Source organism: Rhincodon typus, chromosome 20, assembly GCF_021869965.1.
Source record: "Rhincodon typus isolate 14 chromosome 20, sRhiTyp1.1, whole genome shotgun sequence".
Taxonomy (NCBI): Eukaryota; Metazoa; Chordata; class Chondrichthyes; order Orectolobiformes; family Rhincodontidae; genus Rhincodon; species Rhincodon typus.
In genome coordinates, this window is record NC_063351.1 from 35647520 (window position 1) to 35662058 (window position 14539).

Genomic DNA, 14539 nt, shown 5'->3' on the forward strand with positions numbered 1-14539 from the left:
TCTGATTGAAACATACAAAAAACTGACAGGCCTGAATCCAGTGGATGTGGAGATGTTTCTACTGGTAGGAGAGACTAGGAGCTGAGGGCACAGCCTCAGGAGGAAGGGACAACCCTCTAGAACTGAGATGAAGAGGAATTTTTTCAGCCAGATGGTGGTGACACTGTGGAATTCATTGCCACGGAAGGCTCTGGAGGCCAAATCATTGAGTATATTTAAGACAGAAAAATATTAGGTTTTTAATTAGTAAGGGGGTCAAGGGTTATGGGAAGAAGCAGGAGAATGGGGTTGAGAAACATATTAGTCATGATCGAATAGCAGAGCAGACTGACTGGGCTGAGTGACCTAATTCTGCTCCTATATCTTATCATCTTATGGTCTAAGTGTAGAAGGTCCTTTGAATTTCCAGGAGACTGCATCACTAGCACTGGCTTGGTCTTAGAGATGCTTTCTCTTGTAAAATCTCACGGAGCTGACACTCTGAGGAAAGAAGATTCAGCAAGAAATTCAGAACCCAGAAATACCAAGTTCAGAATTTAAAGGGCCAGTGCACAACTGAGATACAGAGGTTCCATAAAGAGACATCAGAGATCAAACTGGCAAGGGGAACACATTAAGGAGGCTTCCTACAAGGAAAGGGAGAGGGTGTAGCAGCATGGGAATCAGCCATTCTGTTCTTCTTCATCCCTGAGCACAGGAGGGGATGTTCAGGCCAAGCGGGGGCATTCCAGACCTCCATTGATCCTGTCAATGCCACCAAAGGATCTCGTGCACTGTTGGAATCTTTGCCCTGGACTTTGAATGTCTTCTTGTGCTGCAGTAACAGAAATATAAATGTTCAAGACTTAACCTGCAAGGGCTGCGGGACCATTTCCCACTCCAGCACAGAGTTGGCTACTGTTTAAATATGGTTCCTGACATCAGAGGCTGTACCCCTGCCTTGTGAACCAGTGGCACATCCATGTTACCTACATTCATGAGCTTGCCAATATGTCATCTGAACAGCCAAACTCATAGACCCATGTCAGATCCCTGATGCCTGTTGGCTTTCCAGTAGGTGCAATGATGATAGGATTCAATTCTATCCTTATCGTCCATTAACTTAATTTTGTTTACAGGAAACTACAATTGATCATAGATCATAGAATTCCTACAGCATGGAAACAGGCCCTTCAGCCCAACAAGTCCACACTGACTCTCAGAGCATCCCACCCAGACCCACCCCCTATAACCCACCTAATCTACACATCCTTGAACACTAGGGGCAATTTAGCATGGCCAATCCACCTGACCTGATGTTTCCCTTTCACTCCCACGTCATTTTCTTCATTAATTTCTGTGCACCTTTAGTTTAAAAATATGTTTTAAAATATAAACAGTCCTATAACTCTTCAGCGTACAAAGAGAAAGTGCTGCAGAAACTCCACAGATCTGGCAGCATCTGTACAGAGAGAAGTGTCGTTAACATTTCAAGTCCATTGACCCTTCATCAGAACGTCTCTCCTCAGATGCTGCAAGACTTGCTGAGTTTCTGCAGCACTTTCTGTATTTCAAATTTCCAGCATCCACAGTTCTTTGTTTTTCTTTTAGTATGTAAGTCTTCAGCATTCCCAGCTTTTGGATTTTAAATTCACATCCAATCTTCTGAAAATGTAGGTAGCACAGTGCCATCTGCTGTATTAAATATGAAAAAAATGTAACTGCTAATAGCATACTGGTGTTAGTCTTCCAGAGAGACATTTTTGTAGCAGCACAGCAGTTTACAGATAGCTTTGGCTGGGAAAAGGAATACATTGTACAACTGTTACTGATCTGTCAGCCTTGAAAACAATACTCAGAGGGTGTCATTTTCAGAAATACCAGGAAACCACTTGAAAATACAAAGACAGTTTGTTATGGGGCTAATGGTGAGGGCTGATGCAGCTAGACTCACATCACTTGAAAGAGGATTTCAGGTTGAAATGCAAGACACAGTGATCTTTTTATGTGTGATGCCTCACCAAATTCTCAGACTATTAGACATTTTGAGCTTCATGTGCAGTTGTGCAAATAATCACTCAGACAAAAGCTGTTCCCACATCCTTTGACATGTTTTGACTGTGGGCCAACCAAATACAATATTGAAATTCTTATAATGTCTTATTATGATTATTTATTTCAATTAAATATTTGCTTCCACTTAAAAAACATAGTGAGCTAGAATTAATCAGCTGATGAGGAATGCTTCTTTCAATTGTCAGGAATCAATTCTTTGTGTTCCCTCTATGGGCATATAAGCTAAAAAACATTTCAGGGCTAAATCTTCTGAGAAATTGCAATCACAGATGAGTTGCTACTTTACTCTTTTCCAAGTACCCTGCCCAGAGCTCTGTGTTTCTGGGCCCAAACATCTGAATCGGGTCCCTTGAGAAATGTGGAGCACACCAGAACTGAGAACCTTCTCGCACAGGATCAGAGTGGAAGGCTGAACAATGTCCCATTTTGTACACCAGTAACTCCTGTATTGTGGGGTTGAAATAGAACATAGAACTGTATGGCACAGTTTTTTGGCCCATGATGTTGTGCCAAACATGACGTCAAATTAAACGAATCCCTTCTGCCTGCTCTTAGTCCATATCCCTCCATTCCTTGCATATTCGTGTGCTTATCTAAAAGTCCCTTAAACACCCCTATCTTATCTGCTCCACCACGACCGTGGCAGCATATTCTAGACACCCACCACTCTCTGTGTAAAAAACTTGCGCCTCACATCTCCTTTGTACTTTCCCTGTCTCACCTTAAATGCATGCTAATAGTATTCGACATTTCAACTCTAGAAAAAAGATTCTGACCATCAAACCTATCTATGCATCTCATAATTTTATAGACTTTATCAAATCTCCCCTCAGCCTCTACCTCTCCAGAGAAAACAGCCCTCGTTTTTGTATAATATCCAAAGTCTCTTTGCCAAGCTCGAGAGAAAAGTTGTGTGTAATGTAAGGCAGTGAGGAGAAGGGTGGCAGGTAGTGGGTGAGAGTCATGGTTGTTGGCATGTGGCTGAGGGGTAGAGTACAAGATGGTAGGTGAGTAGGTGAGGAGATCAGGGTCAGGGCAGGATGGCAGGTGGTGAGGGGTGAGTTGACAAGTAGTTGGAGGAGTAGTGGGGCAGATATGTGGGTAAGGGACAGTAGAATGGGTCAAATGTTGGATCAGGTCAGGTCCATGGTTTTGGGTTTGGGGGTATTGGGTCAGTCAGGGTAATGTCAGGTTTAGGGTTGGTGTCAGTCACGGTAATTCAAGTCAAGTTCTGGCTGTGTGGTATGGTTACCAGGATTGTTGGTGGTCAGTCAGATTGGGAACTGTTAGATGATGGGTGGGTTGGGCCTGGTTAAGTCAGGTGATGGGGTGTCTGATAGGGTGTGCAGGTCAGCTCAAGTTGGGGTGGTGTCAGAGTTGTAAACGGGTGGAGAGCTGTGGTGGAAGGCAGGCTCAATTTCGTTGTGAACAAGGAGTAAGAGCAGGTTTTAATTGATCTGACTCTGCCTGGGTAACTCCTCAAGTAAGTCAGTTGGAACCCTCTGAAGTCTTTGACATAAACTCAGTTTATCGGCTTCTTCAGAGAGTTGTCTGTGATCTCTGATCACTGACCTACTTGTCAGAAGAAATATTATTTGCTCCATCATAATTGCTCAGAATTTTGAATACTTCCATCAGGCTTCTCCTTACCTATCTGTTTTAGAGAACAAAGCCAGCTGGTTTTCTCTTTCCATGTATCTAAATTCACTCAGCCCTGATATCATCTTGATAAACCTCTGTTCCCTTGCCATAACCTTGACATCCTGCCTTCGTATGATACCCAGAATTATACAAAATACTTCAGCTGAGGTCAAAGTATGATTTGTAATATTTTTCTTGATGTTTATATTCCCTAATTGACAAAACCAAGTCAACAGCCTTAGCTACATGTGCTGTAACCTGAAAATAACTGTGAATATCCATTTGCAAATTCTTCTGCTCTTGCACCACATTAAAATACACCATTTAGATTATAAAGCCTCTTCATTTTGTTCCTCCCAAAGTGCATGACTGCAATCATCCAGATTAAATTCTATCAGCAAGGTGTTTGCTCCTATTATTAATCTGCTGATGTACCTCTGAGGTCTGCTCCTAAATTGGTGCAAAGTTCTGTATCATCCACAAACTTCAAAATAGTCCTTATAACCAAGATGCAGTTATGTTAAGATAAAACAAAAAGCGTATTGATTGTGCTGCCAATTCCAATGGGATCTCACTGAAATTCTCACTTTAACTTTTATTTTCTTTGCCAGCTAGAGCGCTTTAGCTCTGGGTGCCTATCTCTATCATTATGGGAATATGTTTGGTTTGTGTCTGAACTGTTTCTCATTGCTCATTTATTGTTTGCTGAGCCACTCCATGTTTCCAGACCATTTGTGCTAGATCCTTTCACAAACCATTGACACTACTGTTTCTCCAATAGAATCAGTTTCACCTTTGAGTTTTTAAACTTTTCCCACAACTAATTAAAGCTAATTATTATGATTAAAGCTCTACTCCACTTGACCTATTTCCTATATCAGGAAGTTGATCCAGCAGAGTTTCCTTTCTTCTTTTGTTAGCAGAATTTGAATAAAAATATTTTCCCATACATGCTTTAGGAATTATTCAACTTCCTTGCACTTTGCATTGTTTCTTCAACTTCCTATACAATTGGTCTATAGCATTACTGTACTTTTTTTTTCTTGTCCCCAGCAGTCACAATTACTTCTTACCCAATTTTCTGGCATTTATTCACTGGTAGCATTTTAATCTATTTACAGGATTTGGGCATCCTGATAAGACTAACATTTATTGCCCATTCCTAACTACTCACAAGAAGATAATGATGAACTTCTTCACGGACTGCTTCAATATTGGAGGAGTTGCAAGTGGTACTGACCACTGTACAATAATCGGTGAAAATCCCCACTTCTGACCTTTATGATGGAGGAATGGTCATTGATGAAGCTGAAGATGGTTGGACTGAGGACACTACCCTGAGGAACTCCTGCACTGATGAGCTGAAACTGAATGGAGTGACTTCCAACCTCCACAAATATTATCTTCTGTGGTTTATAATTCTAACCAATGAAGGACTCGCCCCCCCACCAAGATGACTCCAGTTTTGCTAAGGCTCTTGATACCACACTGGGTCAAAGATTGTTGTCATGTTTTCCCTCACTCATCAAATTTATTGGCAATATTTCTCATATTAATGCATATGTATTCCATCACCATATCCATCAGCTTTGCTATTTTCTGCCATCTAATTCCTGCTTTTTTTATATTATTCTGTACCCATTCATCTCTGCCCTTGCTAGTTTTCTATGCACTTTGCCTCTCCTTTCTGCTGTTAGTTCTTGGTTCCACATCCCTTGCTAGCACTTGCTATTTAATTTTATTTCACTTAGTTTATTATTAGAAGAAAATTGCAATCATAAATTCATAAGTCATAAATATCCATGAAGTTGTGAAGGACTCTACCAAAATTCTGCCTTGACTCTATTTTTATCAACTTCTCACTCCACAGTTTTCTTTGTCAATTTTCATGGACTTTTATTCTCTCACCATAATGGAGTTCACTTGCCTGCCACAAGCACTTGTTCTGTCATGTTAGTCTGATCCTCTGGACCTCTGATAGTTGTATCTAATGACATCCCAAGTGCAAATTCTGTGATTTCCCGAACTGTTCCAAGCCATACCTGCCAGTATCAGGCCTTCAGTTTTCTTAGAATGGTTTGATTCTGATTCAGCTGCGCTGTGTGCTACCTGAGGCTTACATCTCAAAGGACCTTGCCTTAGTTCATACAATCTCTTGATGTTTCTATGTCTGGCTTAAATCTTAACCTTATAGATTTGACAGTAATGCAATTTCCTCAGGCTTATTGTTGTTGCTATACTGATGTTTTGCTGTGTATAATATGACTTTCTTTTTGTTTTCTTTCTATTTGTATTTCTGCTCATTTCACCATTGGAATTTAATACCTGCTGGTACAGAGTTATCTTTCTGTTTCCCCATGACTTCGCTGCAGATATCAACTTGGGAGTTCGACTCCTAATCTTTTGAAAACTAGTTTCACAGATCTTCTGTTAATTGATTAGGAAACTAGACAATGCAGCTTGATCCAAGGACATTATTGAGATGACAGGATCAAGTGCTAACAAGTTTCAGATGAATATTCAACAGCTAAAATAGTCTGAAATATCTTGTGGTCAGTTTCCAGAGATGAAGGCCTTTGAAACGATTAACCTTGTAGAAACACTTCAGGGATTAAGTAACCAGGTAAACTCCCTATGACAATCAGCATTCACTAGTTGGATGTAAAGGCCACGACTAGATTGGCAGTCAAAATGATCTTTCCAGAAGGACAGGGTGATGTTATAAATTAGCCTGACCTCCTTTCACTTTTGGAGCTTGATTCAAATCTCATTTGTCTGTGAACTGTAGTTTGAGGACAAGTTGGCCAAAGAAAATGACCTGACCCAGAAATACAAGAATTACTGATGTAGGAAGTGGAAAGGATATTGCAATATTCTATTCTCAGACTGGGATTAAGCTATTATAGAGTTCATTAGTGTACATTTGACGGTTTAGATGTTGACATTAATTACAAAAGTGATTGTTAAAAAGCAGGAGCCTAAGAGTCCAATTTGACATTCTAGAAAATGTGCCACCCACCATACCGGATCAGGGTCCCCCGTAGGTGTCCAATTGAGGTATTGAAAACCTCATTAAAATACTTTAATAAGGCCCAATTAGATCACCAGACTGGCAATTCTTTCCCCATGATCCATCGTACTCCATTTAATTGTCTTATCTCAGGCCACTTGTGGGCTGTGCTCAAACAAGATGGTTCCTTGGAGACTACAGTTGGAAGGTGGAAGACTACTGAGCATCCTTTGATGACATATCAGGTGGTTGCAGAAGACAGCCTTGCCCTCCATGGATTTGTAGGTCATGTACAATGGATTGAGGATTACAGGTATGTCAGTCAGTCTGCTAAGGAGACTTCTTTGTAAAGGCTGGGCTGTAACCAATTGGGGCTGCCCTTTCAAGTCAGGCTGGTGAGTCTCTCAGTCCTGGGGAGATGTGCTTATGATTATTTGTAGACAATGAGTGATTATTACATTTGGTCCTGGTGGAGAAAATAAGCAGATGGACTCAGCCTTCGCTGACTATGGTCTCCTGCTGCAAATTGTACAACCTTCACCTATAATAACAATGGCAAGTGTTAGTGACATCCTTCTGGGGTGTTTAGAGAATGTGCCTGTCATAGTGACTCATTTGTATATTGTGTGCAAGATGTGGAGTTTGGAACTGTAGGGATTACAACAGTGGTGAGATTAGGAAGCAAACCTGCTGCTGGTAGGCTGAATAAATAACTTGAAACTGGTATTTTAAATCATTTATGTTGGCTGCCAAACAGTTCAGTGAGAGCCATCCACATCCTGACCTAACTCTGGGAAACTTCAAACACCAAACAAAAAAATCAAAAGAACTGCAGATGCTAGAAATTTGAAACAAAAACAGAAATTGCTGGAAACTCTCAGCAGATCTGGCAGCTTCTGTGCAGAGAAATCAGAGTTAACATGTTGGGTCCAGTGACTCTTCTTCAGAACTGATGGTACCTAGGAAAAGGATGTTTTTTATGCAAAAGGTAGTGTAGGGGATGGAGTAAATGATAGGTGGAGATAGAGCCAAAGAGAGAGAAAAACAGTTCAATAGGCAAAGACGTGAATAAAGACCAGCCTAGGAGAATGAATAGCTGCTAATGGAGACTATTAAGAGGTAACAGTTGGTTGTGTGTGGTAGTAACCCATGTGATAACAAGACCTGGTGTTTGGGGGTTGGGGGAAAGCATGGGGAAAGGTGCTTTAGCCCTAAAATTGTAGAATTCAATATTAAGTCCAGAGGTTGCGGGGTTCTCAAGTGTGAAATGAGGTGCTGTTCTTCCAGCTTGCACTGAGCTTTGCTAGAGCACTGCAGCAAGCCTGAGAAAGAGATCTTGATAAGAGAATACAGCAATGTGTTGAAGTGGTAAGCAGCTAGAAGTGTGGGGTCATTTTTGCAGACAGAAAATAGGTGTTCTAAAAAGACATCATCCAGCCTGCACTTTGTTTCCCCAATGTAGAGGAGACTGCATTGTGAGCAGCGAATACAGTAAACTGGATTGAGGGAAGTGCAGGTAAAGCACTACTTCACCTGGAAGGTGTGTTTGGAGCCTTGGATAGTGAGGAGGGAGGTAGTAAATGGGCAGATATTGCATCTCTGTGATTGCAGGGGAAGGTGCAGTGGGGCTGTGGGGACATGTTGGGAGTGAAAGAGAAATGGACCAGGGTTTCATTCTGCAGCTTTTGGCAATTTTCCTGCTTACCCCATCTCCTCCATGGACTAGGATAACTCTTTTCTAGATCTCAGCTGTTGGATGTTGCAATACCAGCCACTGATATGAGCTATCACCAATCCCCCTTCCAAAAGTTATTTGATTCTGTCTGTTCAGCCATGTTCTGACACAACACTGGGGCAGGTGGGACTTACATTGAGACCTTCCTTCATAAAGGTAGAGGTGGTATCACTGTTAGTAGGCCTAATATCTCCTTGCTTTGCTGAGTCTAAAAGCCTATCTAATTTGCAGTGCTAGAGGATAAACCACTTGAGTTGAAAAAAGAGGCATTTAACTTAATAACAAGATGTAGTTTAGTACATGATGCCAGTAGGTACAATTTATATTGACTGACTGGTTAGGCATAATTACAAAGACTATCCCAAGCCAGAGATGACACATTTTATCTCCATCAAAGCCTCATACTAGACTGTATCTTCTCCATTCAAAGATTGTGTCATTATCAGATAGGTTAGAACTTATGCAGTTTCACCATTAACTCTTTTAGAGCCATTAGCGCACATCCAATCTGCTGACACATTTCTCGTGTTGCTCAGCTGGTTCCACTAGGCAGAAGTTGTCACAGAATGGGACCAATCTGAACTCACTGCCAACCCTTCCAGCAGATTTAGGGAGACTTGTTGGAGACTCAATTCCTCAGAACTGATTTTGAATAGCACGATATACAGGATGGATACCCAGCAACCCCGATTCTTCACTAAATAGGATCCTGGACAGGCAGTTCTCTTTGTCTCCTCTCCCTATCAAACTTTCAAGTATTGAAAGGGCATATGCTTCCCTACTTGCATATCCTTTCCCAAGCCAAAGTCCTTTTCTCAGATAATTATTCACAATTATTTTATATTGGTGGGTGGATTTTTCCTTTCTGCAATGTCACCCAGCAGGTAGTTTGATTAAGTGCTCATTTTCCTTGAATTTTTTTAACATGTTGAGAATGTTGCAGGTTTTCAGTAGCCTATAACGTTATTGTGTAAATGAATGTTATCTGTTATTTCGCACTTGAGAATATCTTCAAGACTTGTAATGAAAATTTGATAGCTGGGAACCTCGGATAAGGTCTACACCTTAAGCAATAGTGAACATCTAGCCTTTTGTATGAAATTGAATGGTAATTGTGAAATCTACTTGTTCTATAACCATGGTACAATGTGAGGATTTTGCTGGGGGACTGTTTGAGAAATGTTAGATGCTCCAATAGAGGCATATTTATGTTTTTGCAGCTGTAAATTTGAAGGATTTCTTTGGACTTTTTCCACCCTGCTAAACTTTTCCTCTTCTTCTGTCCATCATGCGTTAGGCTTCAATTTATCCTATTCCAGGTATAGATGAAATCTAAACAATGAATATAACTTGAATTTGTCAACAGACAGGCATGTGTCCAATATAGCTGCGAAGCAGGAATCTTAACAGCAATGATACCCCACCTTGATATAATTTTTTATTCTTGCTTCCAATAACAACACAAAAAGTGGTGCTGTAAAATTTCATGTGATTTCTTTGTCCCTATTCGTCATTGCCTGAGTCAAATATATAAATATTCCCTTTACCTGTGATAAATGATACAAAATATGAAATTCATCTTCATCAACTAAATTACCTTGAGCAGTACATTGATATTTTGAATATAATGCATAACAATATTTGGCCATTTATATGCAGAAGACAACCTTGCTTCATATAAAGTCACCTACCACAACTAATTGAACTCCTTCATCTGATTTCTTGTGTGTAAAGCATAATACAGTAAACTTGTATGTGATTAAGTATCTTGGCAAGAAATGTTACACTTAAAAGCTGAATTTCTACATGCAATGGATAAAATAAGTGCTTCACAAATCTTTGAATTCAAACTTATTTCCTATTTTAGTTTTTAAAATTCAATTGCTGTACATTTTGTAGTGTAAATGGTGTTGCTGGCTGTAACTGGAAATTGGCCCTCGATTTATTTCATTTAATGTGTTGAGTTTGAACAATGTTCAAGGTGTATTGTTAGCAGAATTACATTAGACATGGCACAGGTATAATTGCACTTAAATACTATACTAAGGGTGCTTGAGAATGAAAGACTGACTGTTGGCGGGTGCCTGATGCACTGATGTCAGTGCCTGTTTCCTTCTGGTAATTGAAATACTTGAGAGTTCAGTACACTTTAATGTGTCTGGCTAGTTGATTTGAACATCTTTGAAATGTCATTTGAACTTCTCCACAATCTGGGTGCTGCTATATAGGCAGTATAGCAATATAATATCAAACCAGTAGATTTTAGTAGGAGTTGAATTGACCTAGGGTGACAATCTTTGCTTGGTGCATCCTCCAAACTTCCTGACAGAAATATAGTGCCTTGGAATTTGCAGATACAAGGCTGTAGCTCAGCTCTGGCCTGTGCAATGGGTAGGGGCATTATTTCATTATAGACTCAATTTGCAATTATAAATCTTCCCAAACTTTAAAATATAGCTTTTATAGCAAAAACATTTCATTTTGTCACGAGGGTCTTTACCAGTAAGTGGCATCTGTGCTTTCATTTAATGTCTAGCCTCCAGCTTCAATGTTTAATCAACACAGGAGTCATTTACTGCTTCATAAAATCCTGATGAGTGCATTGGATTTTTTTTGTCCTTTTTTGTTTTAAAAATAAATTGGAATTGGATCAATATCCTGATTCAGCCACAAGTGATAGAAATATCACCGAAGTAGTTATTTTAATGTTATTTGAACAAAGTATTGAAGCCTTTTGGATTAAATAGCATTGACAGTGTGGATTAAAAAAAATCAGCTAAAGGGCAGGAATCAGTGACTAGTGGTGAGTGACTATGTCCCAGAATGGATGGAAGTGTGCGGTGGTGTCTGCCAAGGTCAGTATTAATATCGCTGCTCTTATTGATATATGCTAATGACCTGATCTTGGATATCCAGGGCAGGATTTCAAAGTTTCCAGAAGAGATGAAACTCAGAAGATAGTTAATTGTGAGTATAGTATCAGACTTCAGGAGGTCATAGATAGTGTTAGTAATTAACAATATGCCTTGTATAAATATAAACTATTTCAACTAGATAAAAGAATTGAATGGAGCTGCAAATTTAATTTTCCTAGAAACTGCTTTACACTTATACAAGTGGACGCAAATTTCATGGACTGATTATTCTTAGGTAATGGTCATTTGCCCAAAATGGGGCCGTAGCTAGAAAAGTGCATAAGTAGGTCACTTTACTATAAAGTTCTTTTAGGGTTTCCATGTAATCTTGCTTAGTTAAGATGCCTGCTGGTATGTAAAGTTCACTGGCATTTAAAATTGGGAGTTACTTTAGTGAATTACTATGGTCTGCTAACCTGATAAGGAAAAAAGAATGCAGTTGGGCTAAGTAGTCTTTTTAAGCTCATTGACCGGTCCTATTGCCTGCTTTGGACTGCTCTGGAATAATTGAGCTTTGGAAGGTGAATTGAAGCCTAGAGATGGAACATACCTTTGAATGGATCTGATAAGATGGAACAGCATGAAACTAAATAGGAAAGGATGATGCAAAGACTTCATAGGTCAAGGGCATTAGGTATTAGAAATGATCAGGATGCCCTTGGCAGGTAGATACGATGAGGGTGAACTTTTACCCCATGGTTTAGATGAAGACAAAATTGACCATTTTGTAATAAATAAGGTCCTTCCAGTACAATGACAAGGTCCACTGCTGAAAACAGCAATTAAAACAGACTGTGGTTTTAGTGCAAGTTAATGTTGGAAAAGGACTCTAAAGGATAGTTATAGTCAAACACTTTTTGGTAGTCTGAGGTGGTAAGATGTGAGAATCTGAAAAGCTAAGAAATGAAGGAAGGAGAGAAGAGCTGTTACACATGCCATCCATCCTGCCCAATGAAGTTGGTTATCACTACTTGACAATCTTTGATTTTTGGTGCATAACAAGTGTCTTATATCCCATATCATACACTGATTAAACTCAATATTATCAATATTTTTGTTGCAGCTGTTCACATTCACATTATTAAAATATACTGATGAAATGGGGCCTTTGTGACGCAGTAGTAGTGTCCCAACCTCTGAGCCAGGAGGCATGGGCTCAAGTTCCACCTGTTCCAGACATGTGTAATAATATCTCTAAACAGCTTGAATAAAATATCCCGAATGAAATGGGTAAGAACATGCTTGAGGAAATGACAGAGCATCGTTACATGGTTCATTTTTCTAGGAGGAATAACGAAAGGCAACTAAACTAATTGGTACAATTTGTAATCCGTTGCAGGAACGGAAAGACTTGACAGATGATTGTATCTGCAACTCTTGAAAGGTTATGGGACAATTTGAGAAGGCAGTTAATGTGTAAATCCTTGATATTATAAATAGAACCATTAGATACAAAAGCCAAGAGGTTGTGTCAAGCTTTGTAAAACACTGACTGAACTCAAACTGGAATATTGTGTTTAATTTGGTAGAAGCAAATTCAAGGCCTCAGAAGGTGCAGAGGAGAACTTAATCCAATGTAAGGTAATGATAGCCTGAATCTTGGTAGATGCATTGACTCCATGTTAAAATGAGAAGTTCCTGTAGTCAGCAAGCCTGAACTGATTTTTCTTTTTTCCGAATAATCTGTGTGTGTGTTGGTAGGTGAAGGTGTGTGCTGTGAGTGTCTCAGTCGACAGAACCTGTAGTCATCACACCCTTTGCTGAAAGTGAGTGAAGCTGCTGTTGAAAGGAAATCAGACGAAGGTCTTTCAGCTGATCTGCAAAGCCAAGTCAATATCAAGTCTTGAAATCAACTGCTCGCCTACCAACTTCAGTGCCACTGGTATCAGCCAATGTAACAATCACAGCATCCCATCATCTGCTCTTCACAGAACTCGGAGACTGCTTTGTATATTTTTCTTAGCTTTTACCTTCTTTTCATATTCATCTCTTTATTTCTAAGCTGTGTGCAAGTATGTTGTGTTATCACTTCCTCTTGTATTTAATAACTAAGAGACTCACTCTCTTTCATTACCTTGAATTTCTAGTTAAATTGGTTCCTATTTAAAGATAAATTAAATTAATTTGGTCCTGTTGAAAGACATCCACAAGAAAAGGGTCCTTTTTAACTTAACTTTGTTGCAAAGAACAACATGAGTGGGTAAATAAAGAAGGGGAGCCAATTCATCCTTCCTCATCAAGGAGCTAGAAAATTTGGGGTATTCCAGCTGGAACCATAATGAAATTGAGAACTTCATATGGTAATACTCATAAGAAAGCCTGACCAACAATAGTCTTGCCTTCCTCTAATCTTGAATTTGAACTAGATTTTGAGACTCCGTGCATAAGACCATAAGATGCAGGAGTAGGACTAAGTTATTCTTTATTGAGCCTGTTTTATTATTATTCATTCGTGGGATGAGGCATCGCTGGCTAGGCCAGCATTTATTGCCCAGTGGGCAGTAATGAGTCAACCGCATTACTGTGGCTCTGGAGTCACATGTAGGCCAGACCAGACAAGGATGACAGTTTCCTTCCCTAAAGGACATTCGTGAACCAGGTGGGTTTTTCTGACAATCGACATTGGATTCATGCTTATCATTAGACTCTTAATTCCAGATATTTATTGAATTCAAATTCTACCATTTGCCATGGTGGGATTCAAACCCAGGTCCCCAGAACATTACCTGGGGTCTGTGGATTAATAGTCCTGCAATCATACCACTCGGCTACTGCCTCCCCTAACAATGCTCTGCCATTTGATAAGATCACTGCTGTCTAATTGTGAGCGTAACCCCACTTCCCTTCCTGACCCCATACCTTTTTCAGTGACCAAAATCCATCAAACAATAAAATGAAATTGATGAGGTTCCAGAAAGTGAAATTAGAATGGGAGGCTAGTTGTTTTTCTCTTCTGGCTAGTGCAATCACAATGAGTTGAACGGCCTCATACGGAGTTATACCTTTCCCTCCTCCTAAGTCTAGCTTATTCAGCCATTCATATATTCAATGCATCAGCCTTCCCCGCTGTGTGTGGAAGAGAATTTCAAACATAACTCAGACAGAAGAAATTCCTCCTCCCAACCCTGCCTTGTATAGGAGACCCCTAATTTTTACACTGTATCCTCTGTTCTAGATCTTCCT